Below are 20,095 nucleotides of genomic sequence, written 5' to 3'. Positions count from 1 at the left end.
TTATTTTCTCCTTATAGTTTCCTCTTTTCCACTTGTCTGCTGGGCCTTGAGGGTGGGGGTGTTATCTTTCATTCGTCTTAAGATTCTCTTGTGATGCTTGCACAGTCCTTTGTTCCATGAAACTTTGTTGAGTAGAAGTGTCTTGAATTCTCTTCATCAACCCTCTCTCTGCCACCCAGTTACTGACTTAATCAGAATCCATATTTAGGTAAGTGTGTTGATTAGATTGTTTACCATGTTTTGTGCCAGAGAGGAAACTTTTCCAAAACACCCACACTGGTCACATTTTATCTTCGCTAGTTGTATATGTATTTTGTAAGTCGAACTTTTTTTGAACTCAGGGGCATTCAATCACTGAGCCACATCCCCAGCCCTATTTTGTATTTTATTTACAGACAGGATCTGAGTTGCTTAGCACCTGGCTTCTTTTTTTTAATATTTATTTTTTTAGTTGTAAGTTGGACACAATCTTTATTTATTTACTTTTATGTGGTGCTGACAATTGAACCCAGGGCCTTGCACATGGTGGGCAAGTGCTCTACTGCTGAGCCACAACCCCAGCCCTAATGCCTCATTTTTTTGCTGAGGTTGGCTTTGAACTCATAATCCTCTTGCCTCAGTCTCCTGAGCTGCTGGAATTATAAGCATGGTATAAATTAAACTTTTGATCCATTTAAAACTGGAGTCAGCAAATTACATCCTGTAGCAGCTGCCCGTTTTATAAATAAAATTTAATTAAAACAGACACACTCTGTTGGTTATCTATTTGTCACTGTGACAAAATACCTGAGATAAACAACTTATAAGGAGGAAAGATATATTTTGGCTTCCAGTTTCAGAGGTTTCAGTCCATGGTCGGTTGGCTTCATTGCTTTTGGGCGTGTGATATGGTAGCACATCAACAGGAGAGCACATGGCAAAGACATAGCTCACCTCATGGCAGCTAGGAAATGCTTTTTTGGGAAGGGTGACAGGGAGGGGCCAGGGTCTCAATATCCTCTTCAAGGGCACGCCCTCAAGGATCTAACTTCCTTCTACTAAGCCCCACCTCCTAAAGGTCCACCACCTCCCAGTAGCACTGCAGGGGGGAAACCAAGCTGTCAACACAAGGGCCTTTCAGGATGTTCAGAATCCAAGCTGTAGCACTCACCTGGTATTTATGTGTTGTTTATGTCTGCCTTCATGCTGCACTGGTGAATTTGAGCCATTGCAACAGGGAAGTTAAAATGAGACCATATGGTCCATAGGCCTAAAATAATCTCTACCTGGTCCTTTAAGAAAAAAGTTTCTTTTTATCTCATCTAGAAGAATACTTTAGGGTTTTTGCTGTGAAACTTACGTCATATATTCTAGATAGGAAGGTAAGAAAGTATTCATTTTAAAATGAGAATTTGAAAAAGAACTTCTAAAGATGTTTAATGAAATCAAAACTAGCTTGATGAAAGTTGTTCAGTAGTTCGTAGCATAACAGTATCCTTAAATCTGATGAAACTTCTGGTTATAGGAAACCTCTAGGTTATAGGAAATGCACAGGAGAGAGGAACATCTTCAGTTCCACCAGGGGGATGCCACGTGCAAGTCCAGCTTGTGTGAAACTCTACAGGAAGAATGACCTGATTTCTATGACAAATAAGGTGCAAGAAGACAAATCAAGAGGCAGAGATTAAAATATTCAAGAGATATTGCCCATCTGTTGGATTCTGATTTAAATCCTATACCAAGACTGGAGATGTAGTATAGCGGTAGTGCCCATGCTGAGCATTCCTTTTTCAGGGCCCCCAGGTTCCATCTCCAGCCCTGCAATCCCCCACAACAAACAAATGAAAAACTCCAAATCAATACCTAATTTTTGAGAAAGTAAGAAAGTTTGAACACTGGATAGTTAAAAAAAAATCAAAGACATTTTAAATAGTTTTAGTTGTGACTTGTTATAGAGATTTATAAAGAAGATATGCATTGTGCTAGCAAATTCTCTCCCTATGTGATGTTTTGATTCTGTCTTTGTGAACACAGACTGAAATAGCCTTTTAATGAATTACAACCAGAGAGGAGCCTATAGATGTGGGATCCCATACAAATATTTTTTTGGTTTTGTACCGGGGATAGAACCCAGGAGTGCTTAACCACTAAGCCACATCCCCAGCACCATTCTTCTATTTTATGTAGAGACAGGGTTTTGCTAAGTTGCTTAGGGCCTTGCTAAGTAGCTATGTCTGGCTTTGAACACATGATCCTCCTGTCTCAGCCTCCTGAGCTGCTGGGATTATTGGCATGTGCCACCTCATCTGGCTCAAGGATTTGTTTATTCATTCATCTGAATTCAGAGACAATAATCTTATAGCCTCCAAATATTATAAATGCCTCTCTGTGTGTATATTTCTGACTGTAGGGAGATCATTCTCCAAATTTAGTAATGATCCCAAACAGCCCTAGCTTGGGGATCTGTTTACAGACTGCATACACTTCCTAATGGATATATATTGAGTATTGTACTAGTTGAGGTATAGCTAAGTGCTGTAACAGAGAGACTCCAAATTAATATGGCTTGAAGAGCACAGAAGTTCTTCCTTTCCCATGAGATAGTCCAGATGTATATGGATTGTCTAGGGATGGACCTCCATTTTTGGTCTGATGGTTGGCATCTCCCAGCAAACAGGAAGGGAGAAAAATGAAAGGCAAGGAAGTGGATGTGACCAGAAAGTTGCACACACCATTTTACTGATCTCCCATTGGTCAGAATTGACCACATGGCCAGACTTAGTCACAAAGAAAGCTGGGACATGTATTCTGTCACTGAGGGTTATGATCCCAGGTATAATTTCATGGGCTTATTAATGTAAAAAATAAAGGAGTGAATGGGTTTTGGTTAACAACGTGCCACAGTTACATCTCTCCGCTATCCATCTCTCTTTCAGAAAGCATCACTGTACAGACAATGATTGACGTCTTACGGGACAAAGCAAGAGGAGTCTGCATATACTCTGAATCTTTCCTCACCACAGCCAGTATAGTGTCTGTCCTGCCTCAGAACAGAAGCTCGCCATGCATTCACTACTTCATTGGGACCCCAGATCCTTCCAGGTTTGTTCAAGATACAGTCACAGAGAGAAAGCATGTGTATGCCTTGGAAGCTCATCATTGTGTTCATGCTGGCCGTGTCCTCCCCATGGGTAGCTAAGTCACAGTTTTCAGTCTGTTTCAATGTGGGCTGCATAGCACAGGAGCTTTGATTAAGTGGAGTGCTTGGTATAGTCACATGGTGTTTATTACGGTTGCAGAATTGTGTTTTAAATTCATCAAATAGTTACTGAGCATGTGTAATGGGCCAAACATTGTGCTATTTTGATACAGGGTTACAGAGATGAACAAAAGACAGGGTGTGTGTTGGGGGAGGGGGAGATGTGCCCAAGATTTATCAAAAGAACCAGTTCCTATGCATTATTGGACAATATGATCCAGAGGCAATACAGATTGAAGCCGCTTTCATTAAGATGTTGTGTTTTAGGGAAGAACTTTTTTCCCCAAATACTTTAACAAAAAACAGCATTGCACAGTGGCTAAGAACATAGCCTCTGGAATAACTGGTCAGGATTTGGAATCCCACTTCTGTAAGCTCCCGTTCCTATAACTGTGTAGTGGGAATAATACCAGCCCCTACCTTTACATGCTTGTTAGGAGGATCACATGAGATGATCCAGGTAAGTACGTGGTAGGCTTAACTATTATGACTAATTAATTAATGATTATTATTTTTTTTGTGGTGCTGGGGATAGAGCCCAGAGCCTTCAGCATGAGGCAAGCACCGTACCCACCGAGCTAAATCCCCAGCCCTTAATTATTATTAATGAGGGCTCTCTCTGACCTACTAAGCAGACAGTTACCCCATCTCCTTTAATGTTCAGCTGTGACATCATCAGTGGCTTAGAGACGACCACTCAATGCCTTCATTCACTATTACAATAACTACATTCACTATTACAATAGCTTGGGGGGGGAGTTTTTGGGCCAAGATGCCTTGACCCAAACCTTTTATATCAGAATCTTCAGGTGGACCTTGAATCTGTCAGGTACATCTGATCCTCAGTATGAAAAGCCCTAGAAGACTGCCTACATCAATTGGTTCTCAGGTGTTTTTCAGGTGTTCCACTGACCACAAACCATTATGATTTTTGAATATCAGTTGTTAAACCTTTGAATTCACTACCAAAGAATCTGCAGCTGTTAAATTTCATTCCTTTAGATGCTGAAAATATTTATTCTCCTCTTGATTCAGGAATATGAGACAAGGATTGTTTTTATCAAAGGACTCTTTTTTTTCCCCCCTTCCTTCTGTCTTTCTCTGTCTTAGATGACTCAGGGGGAAAGCCAAGCACTTCTGACCTGATGGCCTCATTTTTAAAACTATTGCCAATATCAGTAGAACTTTCTAACACCATATGAAACTATTGAATTTAGTGTAAACTATTCCTTTTCTTTTTAATCTTTATTTTATTTATTTATTTTTATGTGGTGCTGAGGATCAAATCCAGGGCCTCATACATGCTAGGCAAGCACTCTATCACTGAGCCACAACCCCCGCCCAACTATTTTTAACTTTTCATTCACTCAACAAAAACTTACTGCATACCAAATATTGTGCTTGTTCAGTACTAGGGGTGAGGTGTGTGTACAAGAAAGAGGTGGCAAAGATGTGGTGGTACAGGGAAGAACTTTGCATAGGAGAGGTGAGCACGGTGGGAGAAGTGAGGGTTTATTAGGTACAAAAAGCAGTAATGGCACTCTAGGTAGAAGAACTGCGTGTACAGAGGCACAGAGGCATGAAGTGGGGCACACAGGTTGATGGGCAAGTTTCCTCTTGTAGATGAGTCTGGGGATCAGGTTTCTATCTCTTCCTCCTCCCACCCTTCATAAACAAGCCCAGCCACCCTCACAGGGTCCCTAAAGGCCAGCTTCAACCACTCTGTGGTGTTCTGGGTTCTCCTTCTTTTTGATTCCAGCTGTTTTTTCTTGGGTTGATCTCTCAGTTTTGAACACTTGGTTCCATGGGCCCACCTTCCACCTACAACTTGGTCCCAGATTTAGGGCTTCTACTACCCTCCCTGCTGATGGACTGTGACTTGTTTTCTCCCCTATCACTGATGTCTTGGAGGACTCTGCTGGTCTGTGGGGTACACAGGGCATTTACGTTCTATTTTGAAGCATATGAAATGTTCTGCTAAGATATTTGGACATTATTCTTTAGGAAACAGGAGTGGGTTGAACTGAACCAACTCTCTTGTTGAAGTCTCAGATACTTGCTTTAACTCTCCTTAGTTGTGTTGTCAGGAAATGAGTAGAAAGGAATTCTGTTTCCCAGCGAATTCTGTTTCTTAACATAAATTTCAGGGCTTAATCTAATTACAGAAATGGGTTGAGAAATAGCCTTCTGATATTTAAAATGGAAAATTTCAAGTAATTCAAAAAGGAAATTATTCATTGTTAAATTAATTGGAAAGACCTTGTAGAAGATTAAGGCCCTTCCAGAAGACATTCATTTTTATCTTCCCTGGTTAAATGGGCTGTGTCTCTTACCGTGACTGTAGAACTGTCGTAGGTTATTTTGTTTCTTATTCAACATTTCGATGTTTCACTGTAATTGGGCATGCTCAACATTGTGCATTTTGTCAGCAGGAAGCATAATTACTTACCCTCAGTTTTTTGGGTAGTAACACTGAGGAGGTCTTAGCTGACTCCTGCTAGTGCTAAAAATGTTAGACATTTTGGGGAGATAGTGTCAAAGTATCTTTTGCGGGTAGGATACTGGGGATTGATCTCAGGGGCGCTTGACCACTGAGCCACATCCCTAGCCCTATTTTGTTTTTATTTATAGACAGGGTCTCATTGAGTTGCTTAGAGCCTGGCCATTGCTGAGGTTGACTTTGAACTTGCCATCCTCCTGCCTCAGCCTCCTGAGCAGAGCTGCTGGGATAACAGGCATGTGACACTGTGCCTGAACTCTCCTTCTTTCTTATCATATACCAATTACCTTGCAAGTTTGAGAGTTGGAAAGAGATAAAAAAAAACTCAGAGTTTGAATGATTGAGGGACAGGAAAAGTCATTTAATTAGCTTTGTGGAGAAGGCAAATTCCATCATATTCATATTCCCTTGGGTCAGCTTGTGCCTTGATCACTGATGCAGTGATATTGATAGACTTCAGTGTACTGGTTCTGACCTTTGGAAGCCATTTTAATGGAAGCTAGTAGTCGTCAAAGCTTCTTGATAGGAAGAACTGATAGAGAAAGAATACTTGGAGAGGTGTCTTGCCATTTTGAGACAGGGTAAGATGTAGAGTCTTAGAGAGTGCTCAAGGTAAGGAGAGCTGATCAGGGGTCTCTCTGCCTAACTCCATGTTCTGTGATGCCACTATTGTCTTGAAAAGGGCCACAGAGGGAGTATTTATACCAAAGAATTCTGCAAATACCATAAATTTGGGCTTATTATTTTTAAAGATGTAGTTGTCAGACCAGTATAGCACCGAGAGGATCTCATATACTAACCATTAAAGATATAGCATTAGTAAAACAAAAGGGTTAGAGAAGGTAATTTAAGAACCCTGGGTCATGGTGGGTGTCTCTCCTCCCTCTTTTTCTTTCTGAGCTTTCTTTGTTTCATTGTCTTCTCCCAATGCACTACCATTGAGAGGCTAAATTAGATTGGTTAAGACTGTGTCATTTGGATCTTTCAAATCTCAGCTGTGGGGGTTACCTTGTTGTTCTTGGAAACCCAGGCGTCCAAGGTCAGCCTTGGCAGCCACATCAGTCCTGCCTGCAGATATACAGAGCTGAAAGCCCAAGGCAAATGGCTCCCTCCCCTCCTTTCATTTTGAACTCTTCCCATACTGCTTCTCTCCACCCTACACTTTGGACTTTCCAAACCTCCCAAGATTCTGGATCCAAATCTCCATCCCCAAGGTCATCTTATGCTCCAAAATATTCTCTAAAATTCTCTTCACTGACTGGTTTTGCTCTCAGCCAGGTATGACCCTGACAATATGATTCAGGTGATATTGTCACACTAGAGCTAGAATGGCCCATAGATGAACCACTCAGAAGGACACCTGCCTTTTGAGGGAAACCAGTTATTATAAATGCCTTTCAGATTGGTTCACAGTGTAGCAGATTTATCTGAGCAGGGGCTTATGTTTTTCTTTCAGGGACTAATGATCCTCAGTGGATTTGCAGGGATTCTGGGTTACAAGACCAGCCTGGTTTCATTGCTGGGGAATGTCCACATCTTCAGCAAGAACAGAGCCACATTTGTGGCTGGAACTTTGTGGCTGGAATGGTTGACTGGCTTCAGATAATAAAATTCCAAGTCCCAGAAAACAAAAAGTCCTTATTTTTTGCAGTTTCACAATGTATATGAAAAATACCAACAGGATACAAGGTTGGGAAGTAGTGGGGAAAATAGACTTTGGATGTATAAGGTCTGAGTTTAGTTGTAGGTCCACTGTTGGTTAGGAATGTGACTTTGGACAAAGCACTAGGATTCTGTGAGCCTCAGTCATCTCACCTGTAAAATGGGACAGAAGTTTTGCCCTGTGTATTCACTGCTGCCTCCCTAACATCTGTTGGGCACTGCATCAGACCCAACATGTATTTGCTGAATGAATGACAAATGAACATGAGAAGAGCAGAGCCCGGAGATGCAAATACAAACACTAAAATTTGTGCTAGGCTGTAAAACTTTATAGAGATTTTCATGATTATTTTTTTGTTCTTCCAAATGAGAAAACAAATTATGGGAAAAAAGATTTCTTTTTTTTTTTTTAAACATTGGTTTGGTGCATCCACCAGAAGGTTCTGGAAAGAAAAATGGGCAGATAAGGCGAAGGTGCCACCAGTGGAACTGTTTCGTGGCTATGTTCAAAGTGTCATTCAAGGCTAAACTTCCTGCACGTCTCTGAGTCAGATCTTGGAAGACCAAGCTGTGCCATGTGTCATGAGGCTGTGTGCCTCAGACCTTAGACCTGTCTCGTTGAGAGCTGAAGGTGACAAGGATATGGCTCCCTGTAGTCTTGTTCATGGTCTTCTTGGCTTCAGTGTCCCTCAGTAGAGTCTTTTTATTTTATTTGTTTATTTTTATGTGGTGTTGAGGGTCAAACCCAGTGCCTTATGTATGCTAGGCAAGTGCTCTACTACTGAGCTACAGCCCAGCCCCCTCAGTAGAGTCTCTTAAAGTACTCTTCTGGCTCTGTGATGCCCTTGGCCATTGGAAGCACTTCCTCCCTTTGTACATAGCATCTTATATTCATGTCATACTGTGGAGCGGCTGAATGACCACAGTGAGTTCTGTCTAGGTGACCTTTCTGAAGGTCATCCTCAGAATCCAGCCCTGGACTGTCTGGAGCCTCTCTGCTATGTGGCTGTCTGGAGCCTCTCTGCTATGTCCCACTTAGAGCCAACTATAGGACACACTCTGGGTCACTCCACATACACGATGAAGTGAGCCTCTTCCTGGAAAGGTGGTGGAGAGGAGTGGTCACCACCCAGTTTCAGCTTTGACACTAGTTAGATATGTGACCTTGGTCAAGTCATTTAATATTTCTGGGCTATGAGTTGCCATACATTTCTTCAAGTGGTATTGAAGAGGCTGCCATCTGAGGTTCAAATATGGGAACATGCCAGGGGAGCTCCTTATCCATTTGGATTTTTAAAAAATTTTATTAATGGTGTCTTTTTTATATAACTTTATTTTACTTGTTTATTTTTTTTATTCAATGCTGAGGATAAAACCCAGTGCCTGGGTGCTAGGCATGTGTTCTACCACTGAGCCGCACCCCCAGCCCTCACAGTATTTGGAGCCACCGAGTTAGCTAGGTTCCCCTTTTTGGGATATAGTACATAGGTACAAATGATCAAACCTGAATTATAGATAATTTCCAAATTCTAATTTAAATTAATATTAATATTATTGCAGTGTATTATCAAAAATTATTATATTCCTTATTCTATAAATAATTTTATTTTAAAATTTTTATTATTTATATAATTTATTGAATCTCAAAAATTCTTCCTTTAAACACCTTGACAAATTTATGCTTTGTGTTTTTAGCAGTCGAGGATGCTGACTTCCTCACAGAGTATGGAAAGAAGTTTTTGGAACTCTTAGGCTGCTTAAAATATTATGGGCACCTGCTCATATTTTTATTTTTAAGATCAAACAAATAGATGGGAGGTCTGAACATACAGTACCTCTTATTTTAGAAAAGCTCCTAGACGCTGTCATGAGTTAAACTAATCTCCATATTCCAGTGAGCTTCGACTGGGTTTGAAGTTATATCAAACAGAGCATTCTTTACTACCAGTGTCCTGTATATTGGGTGCAGAAGACTGTGACTGTGGGTTGAAGTGGAGTTACAAGTTCACAGGTCTTAGGACAAAGACATAGAATTGGCAAGATAGCTTTAGAAGCTGGAAGAGACCATTTTAATCCAGGTGAGCCCAAGAATGAGAAAACATCAGCCCCCAGTTGGTCAGAGGCAGAGAGAGTACTCATGCCCCTATTCCCAGTCCCAGTCTGTTCTTTGTCTCACATGTCAAAAGGCAACTCAGCCCAGTAGGTGCTGCCAAGATGTCTCTTTCCAGCCCCTCTGGCAGGCAAGGTTCTCCCTTGGAGTCAGTGTATCAGAAGAGACACCTGGTGAGCAAGACACTTAGGTTCTAGAAATATAAAGGCAGGTTTCCAATAAGGAGGTTACTCCACTCCAGCTTTAAGTGCTAGAGAACAAAGGTGCTGTGTGGGCCTGTAAGAAGTAGCAGGTGAACATCATCGAGGCCTGGGGCTGGGAGACAGGTCTCCTCTCCAAGGGCCCCCCCTTGTAGCCAGGGTGCAGTGGGCTCTGCTGGAGCCTGCAATTCCCTGGGCTGCTGGTGCTGGGGCCGGCACCAGTCCCACTACAGAGCCTCACACCATGGGGAGCCATGCTGTCACTGCTCTACCCAATGCAGAGCCCTATGACTGAGTAGGTGTGGACTCAGGAGTGGGCTTGGGCCCTCCAGGCCCCTTTCAGCAGAGGGTCTCTATGTTAGTCACGGAGCCTGCCAGCCATTGTGTGGCAACTCCTGTATGATGTACACTGGCTTTTGGAAACACTCTTGGCAGGGCTGGGCTCACTGGCAGAGTGTGTGTCTAGTGAGCATGAGGCCCTAGGTTCAGTCCCCAGCACTGGGAAAAAATCAGGAACCCCTCAGAACACCCCTGGTGCTATCTGGTCCTGCAGGATCTGATAGGACTCTTGCTGGTTGGGATGTAGTTGTGTCATTGGAGACCAGAGGGACCCAGAGACAGCTCTGTATGCTGTTCTGTGCTGAGCACACTCTTTTTCTCTCACTTCCCAGGTAATCAGAATTGGTTTTGACAGTTTGAAGTTTTGTATTAATTCATTTTTCATATCCAACAGTCAGTAGAAGGGAAAAGGAACAATCATTTCCAAGAGGCTGTAGGGGGTGGAAGTGTGTCTTCCCTCTGCGTAAGTAGCTTCCCTATGTCTTGGGCGACTTCCTTTGATGGTAGCTAAGGAGGGATATGCCTTGATTCCACCCAGGTTGGCCCACCTTGTGTTCCCCAGCAGTAGGGCAGAGGAGGGGACCATTCTCCCATATGAATGATATGTATCACCTGCAGAGGACAGCAGAGTCCCCAACAGGCATCCTTAATTAGTACCACTCACTCCATCACCATGGGGTGCAAATTCTCATTGCCTTTGACATGTAGGTTAAATTAGATGCTGTGACCAGTGTCAGTGCTCTCTCAACCCCTTTCCTGTGATCACCTCAGGAAACTATCAGAGAGGTTATTTCCCACTACTGTTCTCTATGACTGTGCTTCTCAGACCCAGATGTTATGAATCCCCCGGGATCTTGTTAAAATGCAGATTCTGCTTCAGCGGGACAAGACAGAGCAGGGATGCTGATGCTGTAAGTCCAAAGACACAGCTAGGGGAGCAAGGGTGACTGATCACCAGTCCTTTTCAGATCATGGTGCACATGAATGTATTTTCAGGGCACAATGGCAAGGTTGCTCTGGCTGCCTCACATCTTAACACCTCTGGGCTGAAAAAGTCAGCATCCAAGCTCACTTCTAACCCAATGGAGTCTCCTTGGAGTGAAACAGGGTACACCCATGGAAGGGCAAAGTAAAGTCCAAATCTGATAAATTGAAAACACATGAGATGTGCACGTGGCTCACGCCCTCTTATCTTTACTGCAGGTGCTGCCCCATGGCTTGGCTAACATCAGACCGCAGGTCCAGCAGTGCCCATACCTACCAGGAGTGCCCCTCTGCCCAGCAGTGTTTTCTCCGGGTGAAGGGAGAATAAGTGTCCTTCCCAGTGTTCATCAGCTGTGACACTGACCTGGAATACCAGGCCACAGCTTTTGATATGCATGGCTCTCTTGGTGTATGTGTGTGTGTGTGTATGTGTGTGTATGTGTGGTTGTGTATGTGTGTGTGTGTGTGTGTGTGTGTGTGTGTGAGATGATGTGTGCAAGCCACGCACAAAGATATTCACACACGCCTGCCTGCCAGACATCAGTCCTGCCAGAAGAGCTGGATCAAAGAATAAAGGGGCATCAGGCCCCTCACTCTGCCTAGCACCTGCTTTCACACAGCCAGATTTCTGCTTCTCTGCAGGTGTCCCCTCTGGGATCTCTGGGAATTTCTGCTTCATCTGTCTTAATCAGTACCCTCCTCGAGGCTGTTAGAGATCTTACAAAGATTTTCCAATGAGAATCTTAAAACCAAAAGACCCTTCCTTTCCAGGAGAGAAAGGGGTAGACCTTTCATCTCAAAATTGACCATCCATTCCATCCTTTTCCCAAAACACTATGTGTCTTTTTGCCTCACTTTATACAACTTAAAAGAGTTCTCTCGGATGCTCTTTCCAGGACAGAAATAATCTATTTCAGTGTCTCCTCACTGTAAATAGAAGAATTTGCAGCTTGTAAATGGCTGTTGGTTTTATTAAAATAGCTACTAAATCATGCAGTGTGTTTCTCTTGGCGCGAACCCACCTGCCACGAGTTGGCACTGAAAATGATTGCTGAATAAAGAGACAGTCTCTGGGTGTCCTCGTGCCCTATGCTCAGTCTGACTGTCCTTTCTTTCTAGGTCCATATTCAGGCCTTTCATCTTTGTTGATGAAGTAAAACTCGTTCCCAAAGCAAGTCTCCCTGTTTTGGGGACGATGACCCTGCTAAAAAGGAGCCTCGGTTCCAGGAGAAACCAGACCGCCGGCATGAGCTGTACAAGGCCCACAACTGGGCATGTGCTGTCATCGAGAGTGACCAGGTGAGCCTGGATAAGGGTTCAGGGAGAGTAATGAGGTCCCTGAGGAAGGAGTCAGGGAGTCCGTTAGCCTCCTCTACTCTTGGCCAGTCTCCTCCCGGGCAGCCAGGTTCTACAGGCCTTCCTAGAATGCGGGTGCTCGTTTTCCTACCCAATCTCCTGAAACCAAGTATAACAAAGCCTTTGCTTCTCATGTTCTGGAACTCAGTGGGCCAAGCTCTCTCTTATTTACTGTTGACTTAGGAGGAATAGAGATGTGCAGTTCTAGAAGGGAGACCTGCTTCTGTGCTTTCTTAAAATTCTTTGCAACCTTTTAGGGCTAAGAAGCTATACTTGATTGGCAGAGCTTTATTTAAAGATGCAATCATATGCCATTTCCAAAAAGTAATTCTCCAAAAATGCTCTGGAGACGGATGGTGGTGGTGGTTGCACAACCACCATGTACCAAATTCTATGTTAAGCATATTTTCCCATACTACCGATATCATTTAGAAAAAGATTCTCATATTCCCAGTTTTTCTCTTTCTTTCTTTCTTTCTTTCTTTCTTTCTTTCTTTCTTTCTTTCTTTCTTCCTTCCTTCCTTCCTTCCTTCCTTCCTTCCTTCCTTCCTTCCTTCCTTCCTTTCTTCCTTTCTTTCTTTCTTTCTTTTTTCTTTCTTTTTTTTTCTTTTAGAAAAAGATTCTCACATTCCCAGTTTTTCTTTTCTTTTCTTTTTTGTACGAGGGATTGAACCCAGGGGCACTTAACCACTGAACCACATACCCAGTCCCCCCTTCCCTTTTTAAATTTAGAGTCAGGGTCTCACTGAGTTGCTTAAGGGTTCACTAATTTGCTGAGGCTGTCTTTGAACCTGTGATCCTCCTGCTGCAGCCTCCCAAGCCACTGGGATTACAGGCACATGTGTTTCACCATGCCTGGCTAAGTTCACATTTATTTTTAAGAGTGAGTACTTTTTCAAAGTCAAACTGCTTCTATTATCAAAGCTTGTTTAATAAAGTTTCTGACAGGGCTTATTTTCTAGGTGTATGACAGAAAGCCCCAGGTAGACTCAAAATGTCACCTACTAGTGTCTGGTTTTGTGGGTATCAAGCAATGAGAATGTAGGGCAGAAAGAGCCCATGGGATCTCTGGGTTTTGAAATTTAGAAATGACTCTTGGGTTGAATCAGGAAGTAGTGGATGAGTAAGGAGAGTGGCTTCTCAGTTCTGGGACTAATTGGGTAAATGAAAGCCTTCAGTGTCACCCACTGTAAATGAGCGAGTACTTCTTGGAGGAAGAGCTCTTACCATCTCCTAAAAAGAGTGCTCAGGAGATAAATATTTATTGATCATTCAGCAAACATCTTTGCAGTATACCTACTATGTCCCAGCCATTGGGTGGCACCATTGCAGTACATTGTTGCAGTACACCTACTATGTCCCAGCCATTGGGTGGCAGTTGGGCACAAGTTGCCCAAGTGTTGACGTAGGGAAGGACCCGCTTGAGGGAAGAGTCACTGTACAATGGGGGAAAGTATCATGAGATGGAGGAGTGCAGGTAATTCAGTCTGGCTGAAGACGAGGAAGAGATGAGGCAAGAGGTCAGGCCCACAAGACCTTGCTTCTCATCAGGGCCTTCCCTGAATGCCGCTCAGGAGTCTGGATTTTATCCTGAAGCAGCCACATTCTAGAATGGTCCTCGTGGTAGTTGTTTGGGAACAGACCAGAGTGGGTGGATGGGACTGTGAGCAGGAAGCCAGTAGAACTCCCGAGGCTCAGTTCCACAGCCACAATCCCACTGTTCTGCTGACTGTGCAAAGGCCATGTCTTTCCTCAGGAGCAGGGCCGAGTGCTGAAGAAGATCATGATGGAGCTGGAAAAGCAAGGCCTGGAAGCCATGGAAGAAATTCTGAGCAGCTCTGAGCCCCCAGACCCCGCCCAGGTGGGGGACCTTTTCTATGACTGTGTTGACACGAAGATTAAGTTCTTTAAGTGAAGTGAGCATTCCCTTTCCCCTTCTTATTTAAAACTTCCCACCTGACTAAATGACCAGCAAAACAAACACTCTCCTGTTTGAGTAAAATGAGAAAAGTTATCAGGTGGTCTCCTTTTCTGAAGCCAGATCCAACTGTTACCTTGTGTCTCTAAATGTCCCTTTCTCAGCCGTGTAGGTCCCCTTCCTTTGCAATGTAACACGTATCCTTCTGCCTCTTGCGTTCAGTTGTGTGACAAATTGTGGATCTGAAGCTGCTATTCTTGTATTTCAGTGACAATGGACACATTAGCCTCTGGCAGGACTAGAGTTCATGGAGGCTTGAAAGACAGGCTCTGCCATGTTGAGTTGGTGGGAAAAGCAAGCTCTTTTGAAGTCTTAGTCTTTCAGTACCCGTTTCTTCCAGGTTAACAAAAGGTGTTTGTTGGCTCACACAGGCTCCTGTGTGTGTGGAGGGAAGGGGGCACCTCCCCAGTTGCTCTTCACCTGGGCTCATGCCTGTGGGCACTGCAGTATCCACAGGTGTTCCCTGGGGAACGAAGCCAATGGAAGGGAATAAAGGGCCTTCTCAGCTGCCCCAGCTGTGTCCTGGTGTCCATGATCTCCAAGGAACTGATTTCCATGTGCTGTACTCGTGTGTGGTGGACTCAACCCTGCTTCATATGCAGGAGAGCTGGGCAGCACTGTTAGCCAGAACCTATACAACTTAGAGATTCAGGGAGCTGTGCCAGTGACCTCCCAGGATCGCCAAGTGGGTCTCCCAAAAGACATGCTGCTATCTCTACAGAGCAGTGCACCTACCAAGTAGATGGGGCCTTGGGTAGGGATGACTCCTGGTCTAGTGACCAGCATCTAATCTAGGATTCATTCAGTGGCCCTGCAGCGTAGTCCCACCCCATGCAACTGTGACTCTCAGCTAATGAGGGAAAGAAAAGGAAAAAAAATCTTGACTGTTTAGATTGCAGTTGAAGTTGCTGGGATTCGAGCAGTTGCTACTTTATCTCAGCAGAGAGACACCAGCTGAGCTGATCTGCTTCCAATATCATATCCACATAAAGGATTTGACCCACTAGTAGAGCATAGAAAAGTAGGCAAGGAAGACCAGGTGGGCTCCATACTGGGCATTCAGAGGGCAAGAAGGTGACAGACAGATACAAGAGGACATCTCTGTGGGGTCACAGTCCAACTCCACCCCTCCTACCCAGCCTGTCAGAACCCACACATGGGTGTCTGAAGCAACTGACCACCTGGATCTTCCCCCTTAGTCCTCATGCCCTACAGCTGCTTCCAGACTGGTAGTGGAAGTGGGCGGGAAGTGGTGGGGCTTGCTTTCATTTATGGAACTCTCTCCCAACTCCCACAATGACAAAGTGGCAGAGATGACTGATAGGAGTGTCTGTTAATAGAGCAGCTAGCGGGAGAGTGCTCTTTGGGTCTAATGATGCTTCACCATCCTTGACATGATTCTAGCAAAAGGAAATATTGGATCAGTAGACTTGGAAATGGCACAGGGGTAGTCATTCCTCAGCACCTATGTCATAGCCCATGAGGGCTGAAAGTGACACAGCCGCTCATTATGTGGGTGGAATACCAAGGATCAGAGATTTTTTAACGTTTTTCTTTTTTTTTTTCTGTTGTTGTTCTGGGGATGAAACCCACAGTCTTGAGTATGCGAGGCAAGCACTCTCAAATGCTCTCTTCCACTGAGCCTTGTCCCCAGCCTCAGAAATTTTATGGGAATGAATATTTTCTTTCTACAACTCTCTTTCAAGAGTGTATGTATAGATTTGCCATGAACTTTCTATTCAGCAGTTTTGTAAATTCTGTATGTAAAATCACTAAGTACAGATTGGAAGACTATTTCAGCTGACAAAGTTTATGGCAGCCAGTAGTGGCAGCCTGTAGTGTAGATTTGACCTGAGCTTTCACTGCTGATGAGTTGAGGGTCTCCTCTTAGATGAAGTGGCCATTCTAAAAGTGTCTATAGTTGCTAAGATGGAAAAGGATGAAGTTTGAGAATGATGTAGGTACTTACCTTCCAAAGTCTACCTGAGGAGTGGTTATTTGAAATTAGGTGTTGCAGAAATCCTGTCTTTCAATGCATGGTCTCACCTGCACAGGTTAGGAAGCATTTTATCAGACCTGACCTGTCTGAGATAGTCAGGGTAATACAAGATTTGATCAGAAGTCCAGTGCAAATAAATCACACCAAGGCCTGCTTTTATTCCTATGGCCCAAATCACAGATGACTGTTGTCTTTACCCAGCCAGTTGTGCAGTGGGAAACACAATGGCTACTTCTGTTTGTGGACATTGCAGGCAGGAAAGGGCCAACTGTACATCAATCACAGCTGTAATGTTGATGTCTTACCACTAAAGGGTGTGCCTGCCCTCTGTGTGGGCCTAGTGCCTCCCAGCAGGCAATGGAGATGGGGGGTCTGTGTACAGTCAAACCTGAATAGCAGTGCTCAGGTTTCTTTGTGCATTTGGGAAGGGTGGGGAAAGACTACAGAGAGCAAGCAGTATGCTGATGTGGCTGTACTCACGTTTAGTGACAACAGTCAGAAATATGTTGTTGAATTTTGAGTAGGCTGTTTGTAGGGGGAATGTTTGCTTTTAAATGCTCCTAACAGATTTTACTTTGGAAGAATGCTTATTACATGGATAATTTCTTTTCCAGGGATTGCTTTTCTGAAGGCTGTATAGGGAAAATGATTATTCAAGATGAAACGTGAAACTAATGTTTAAAGGTCACCATGTGTAAATAGCTTCCTAAATGCCATTTGTATATCTATTAAGAAGGTAGGGTGCCAGTGCATGCTTTGTGCAGAAAGAAGTCATGGCCATAAAGGACAGAATCTCTCCCCCACCTCCCCTGTAACCTATCATAAGCTAGTTAGTCTTGTCTATTAGGTGGGATTTACCATAAGTGAAGACGGCCCTCAGATCAAGGGCATACACTCCAGCGAAAGTAAGTTAGCAAAGCAGAAATAATAGTGCTTTCATTTTTGGAGGTGGCTTGCACCTTATGTAGAATAAGGACATAATCAAAATTATGGAGATTCATTAGTGCCCTGTAATGTAAGACCTGATGTTATTATTAGGAGCTACCCTACAAGCTAACAGAGCAGGTATATGCCTCTTAGATCTTAGCAACAAAGTTCCTTTAATATTGGATGAATCGTTAAATCTAAAAAGTAATTGTTGACTAAGCAAATGACTATGCATCCTAACAGATGTCATCTCACCTCCATACAGGTGACACATAGCTCTGGCTGATAGCAGGGAAGACAGGTGGGACCCTGTGTCTGTCATGAGGTCTCTAATTGCATTTCTGATTGGAGACTCACCCATCCTTTATTGGAGATGTCTTCAACTGAGCTCTTAGCTTTAGGAAGCACAGGGAGAAGAAAGCGAGGGGACCCACCTCACTGGGCATGCTCTCTGGGAGGGGGAGGAGTGGCAGGTTACACGCCTGGCAGTCCCAGTTCTACCGTATGCTTCCTGTAGCTGTGGCATTTCATTCCACACAGTCTTAAGTCCCCGCTGCCCTCCTTAGGTTTTTGTCAAAATGTGCTTTATCTGATTGACACCATACATCTTGAAATGTCACATGCAGAATTCTTGTGGGAACCAATATATATATGTTTGCAATCATGTTGTGAGAGTTTAAATGTATTAGCTGGAAAATGCTACTGGCAGCGAATTATAAAAAAGAAAGTCTTCATTTCCTGCAGTGGGAACTGACCATGTAGTCTTAACAGTCTTTTGTACAACTATCTACAAACCAGGTGATGTCCCTTTATCCAGTGCTTGCCCTTGGGATTGTCTCTAAATGCATCAAGCATACAATAAAAAATACTGAAGTTAATGTCCAGTGGCCTCTTCTGTCTTGTGTTTCATGAAAGAATGCTGGCATCAGTCAGCACACAGGAAATGTGTGGAAGGGGATGTGTATTCTGCTGGAAATCTTCAGAAAAAAAAATCAACTCAAAAATTTCCTGCATTAGGTACCATTCTTTGGGTAAATTTATTCTTTAAAAGTAAACACAAAACTACAATGAGAAATCGAGTCACATCCACCAGGATTGCAACTTAAAACAAAAAGTAGCCACTGAAATCCTTGTATACTACTGATGGGAATGTAAGATGGCACATCCATTGTGCAAAATAGTATGGAGGTTGCTAAAAAAAAATGTTTTAAAAAAGGGCTACCATGTGACCCAGTGATTCCTCTTCTAAGTATCTTTACAAAAGACTGGAAAGTAGGGCCCAAAAGATATATTTGTACTTACAGGTTCATAGTAGCATTATTTACAATAGCCAAAATGTGTAGACAAGTATCCGTAGATGTATGGATGGATAAACAAAATGTAGTATAAGCATACTGTCAGGAAGCCGCTCTGGAAAGGAGCTAGGTACACATCTTTAAGTCCTGAGTGAGGAGGTACTGAACAGGTATTGCACTGCAATGTGTTTGGACACTACCTCCACTGATAAGAGAGGCGCAGCTCCAGGAGTGGGTGTCACCCAATGAGGTTGGATCACACCCCACTTGTTTCTTGTAACCTTACCCTTGCCTCATTTGAGTGGCTTCTCCCCAATAAAACCCAAGTTTCAGGAGTGCTCCTCCTCTTTCTTGTCTACCTTGCCCCTCCTGTAGGAGCTGTGGCTGAGGAGCAGTCATTGAACCCAAAGAAGTACTTTCTGTGTCTGTGTCTTTATTTAGTCAGACAAAATTCACCTGCAGTGATACTGACCGGTTTAGCCATGTTCCATGACACCTTAAAATAGAATAGTCTTCAGCTTTTAAAAAGAGAAGGAAATTCTGACCCATGCCACCACATGTATTAACATTCAGGATGTTATGCTGAGTAAAATAAACAAGTTACAGGAGGAAGTGTACAATTCAATTCATGTGAAGTATCCAGAGTTGTCAAATCTAGGAGAAGAAAGAGGAAGAGTGGTTGCCATGGGTTGGGAGGAGGGAGAAATAGAGGATTGTAATTTGATGGGTACAAAGCTGAAGTTCTACAAGATGAAGAGTTCTGAAGTTGGGTGGTAGTGGTGGCTGCTTAACAGTGAAGATGCCCTTCAGTTACACTGGACAATAAAAACAATCAAGATGGCAAATTTTATGTTGTGTATTTACCACATTTTTTTAAAGAAAAAAAAAAGAACTAGAATTGGAAGTCTAGAGTCTAGATCATCAGAATGGCTGATGCTATCTATGCTGAGTCTCCTCCTTCTAAAGGTTTAGCAGCTCCATGACACAAGGATGTCTCTTAAGAAAAAAAGTTCTCTCTGCTCTTATGGCATGCAAAATTGATTGTCTGGTTCAGGAAATAGAACTAAGCCACCTGCAACAAGTGACCCGAGTCAACATCAGATTAGACAATTGCTCCATTGACATAAGGAATTGCTACTTTAAATATTATTCTCACCTATTTCTTTTTCATTAAAGTAACACACTCCTGAAAAGCTCCAAGAGTAGGTATGAGTTTGTAGGATTGCTATAACAAAATACCACAGACTGGATGGTATAAGCAGGAGAAATTTATTGTTCCGTGGCTTTGGAGCCTAGATGTGATGTACAAGATCATAGTGTCTGTGGGGTTGGTTCCATCTGAGGCTGTGAGAGGCAATCTGTTCCATGTCTCCTGACTAGCTTCTGGTGCTTTGCTGGAAATCTTTAGCATCATCCCAACCTTTGCTTTCCTCTTATACCACATTATCACCGTGTGTATGGCAATACCCAATTTTCCTTTTTTATAAGAAAACCAGCCCTATTGAAC

At 43.2% G+C, this 20,095-nt stretch overlaps 1 pseudogene across 1 annotated transcript in view; it reads left to right on the top strand.

Annotated features, from left to right (window-relative positions):
* LOC144373315 (secernin-1-like) overlaps positions 1-18,171 on the top strand; it is a 54,389-nt pseudogene extending 36,218 nt beyond the window's left edge. The window contains exons 5-7 of the transcript XR_013433042.1: positions 2,916-3,081; positions 12,153-12,332; positions 14,146-18,171. The product of XR_013433042.1 is annotated as a secernin-1-like (transcript). The remainder of the gene's footprint in view (positions 1-2,915; positions 3,082-12,152; positions 12,333-14,145) is intronic.
* The last annotated feature ends 1,924 nt before the right edge of the window (positions 18,172-20,095 follow it).

The sequence above is a fragment of the Ictidomys tridecemlineatus genome, unplaced genomic scaffold, assembly GCF_052094955.1.
Source record: "Ictidomys tridecemlineatus isolate mIctTri1 unplaced genomic scaffold, mIctTri1.hap1 Scaffold_350, whole genome shotgun sequence".
Classification (NCBI taxonomy): domain Eukaryota; kingdom Metazoa; phylum Chordata; class Mammalia; order Rodentia; family Sciuridae; genus Ictidomys; species Ictidomys tridecemlineatus.
The sequence above is the reverse complement of the archived record's forward strand: the minus strand, read 5'-3'. Positions and strand labels throughout refer to the sequence as shown.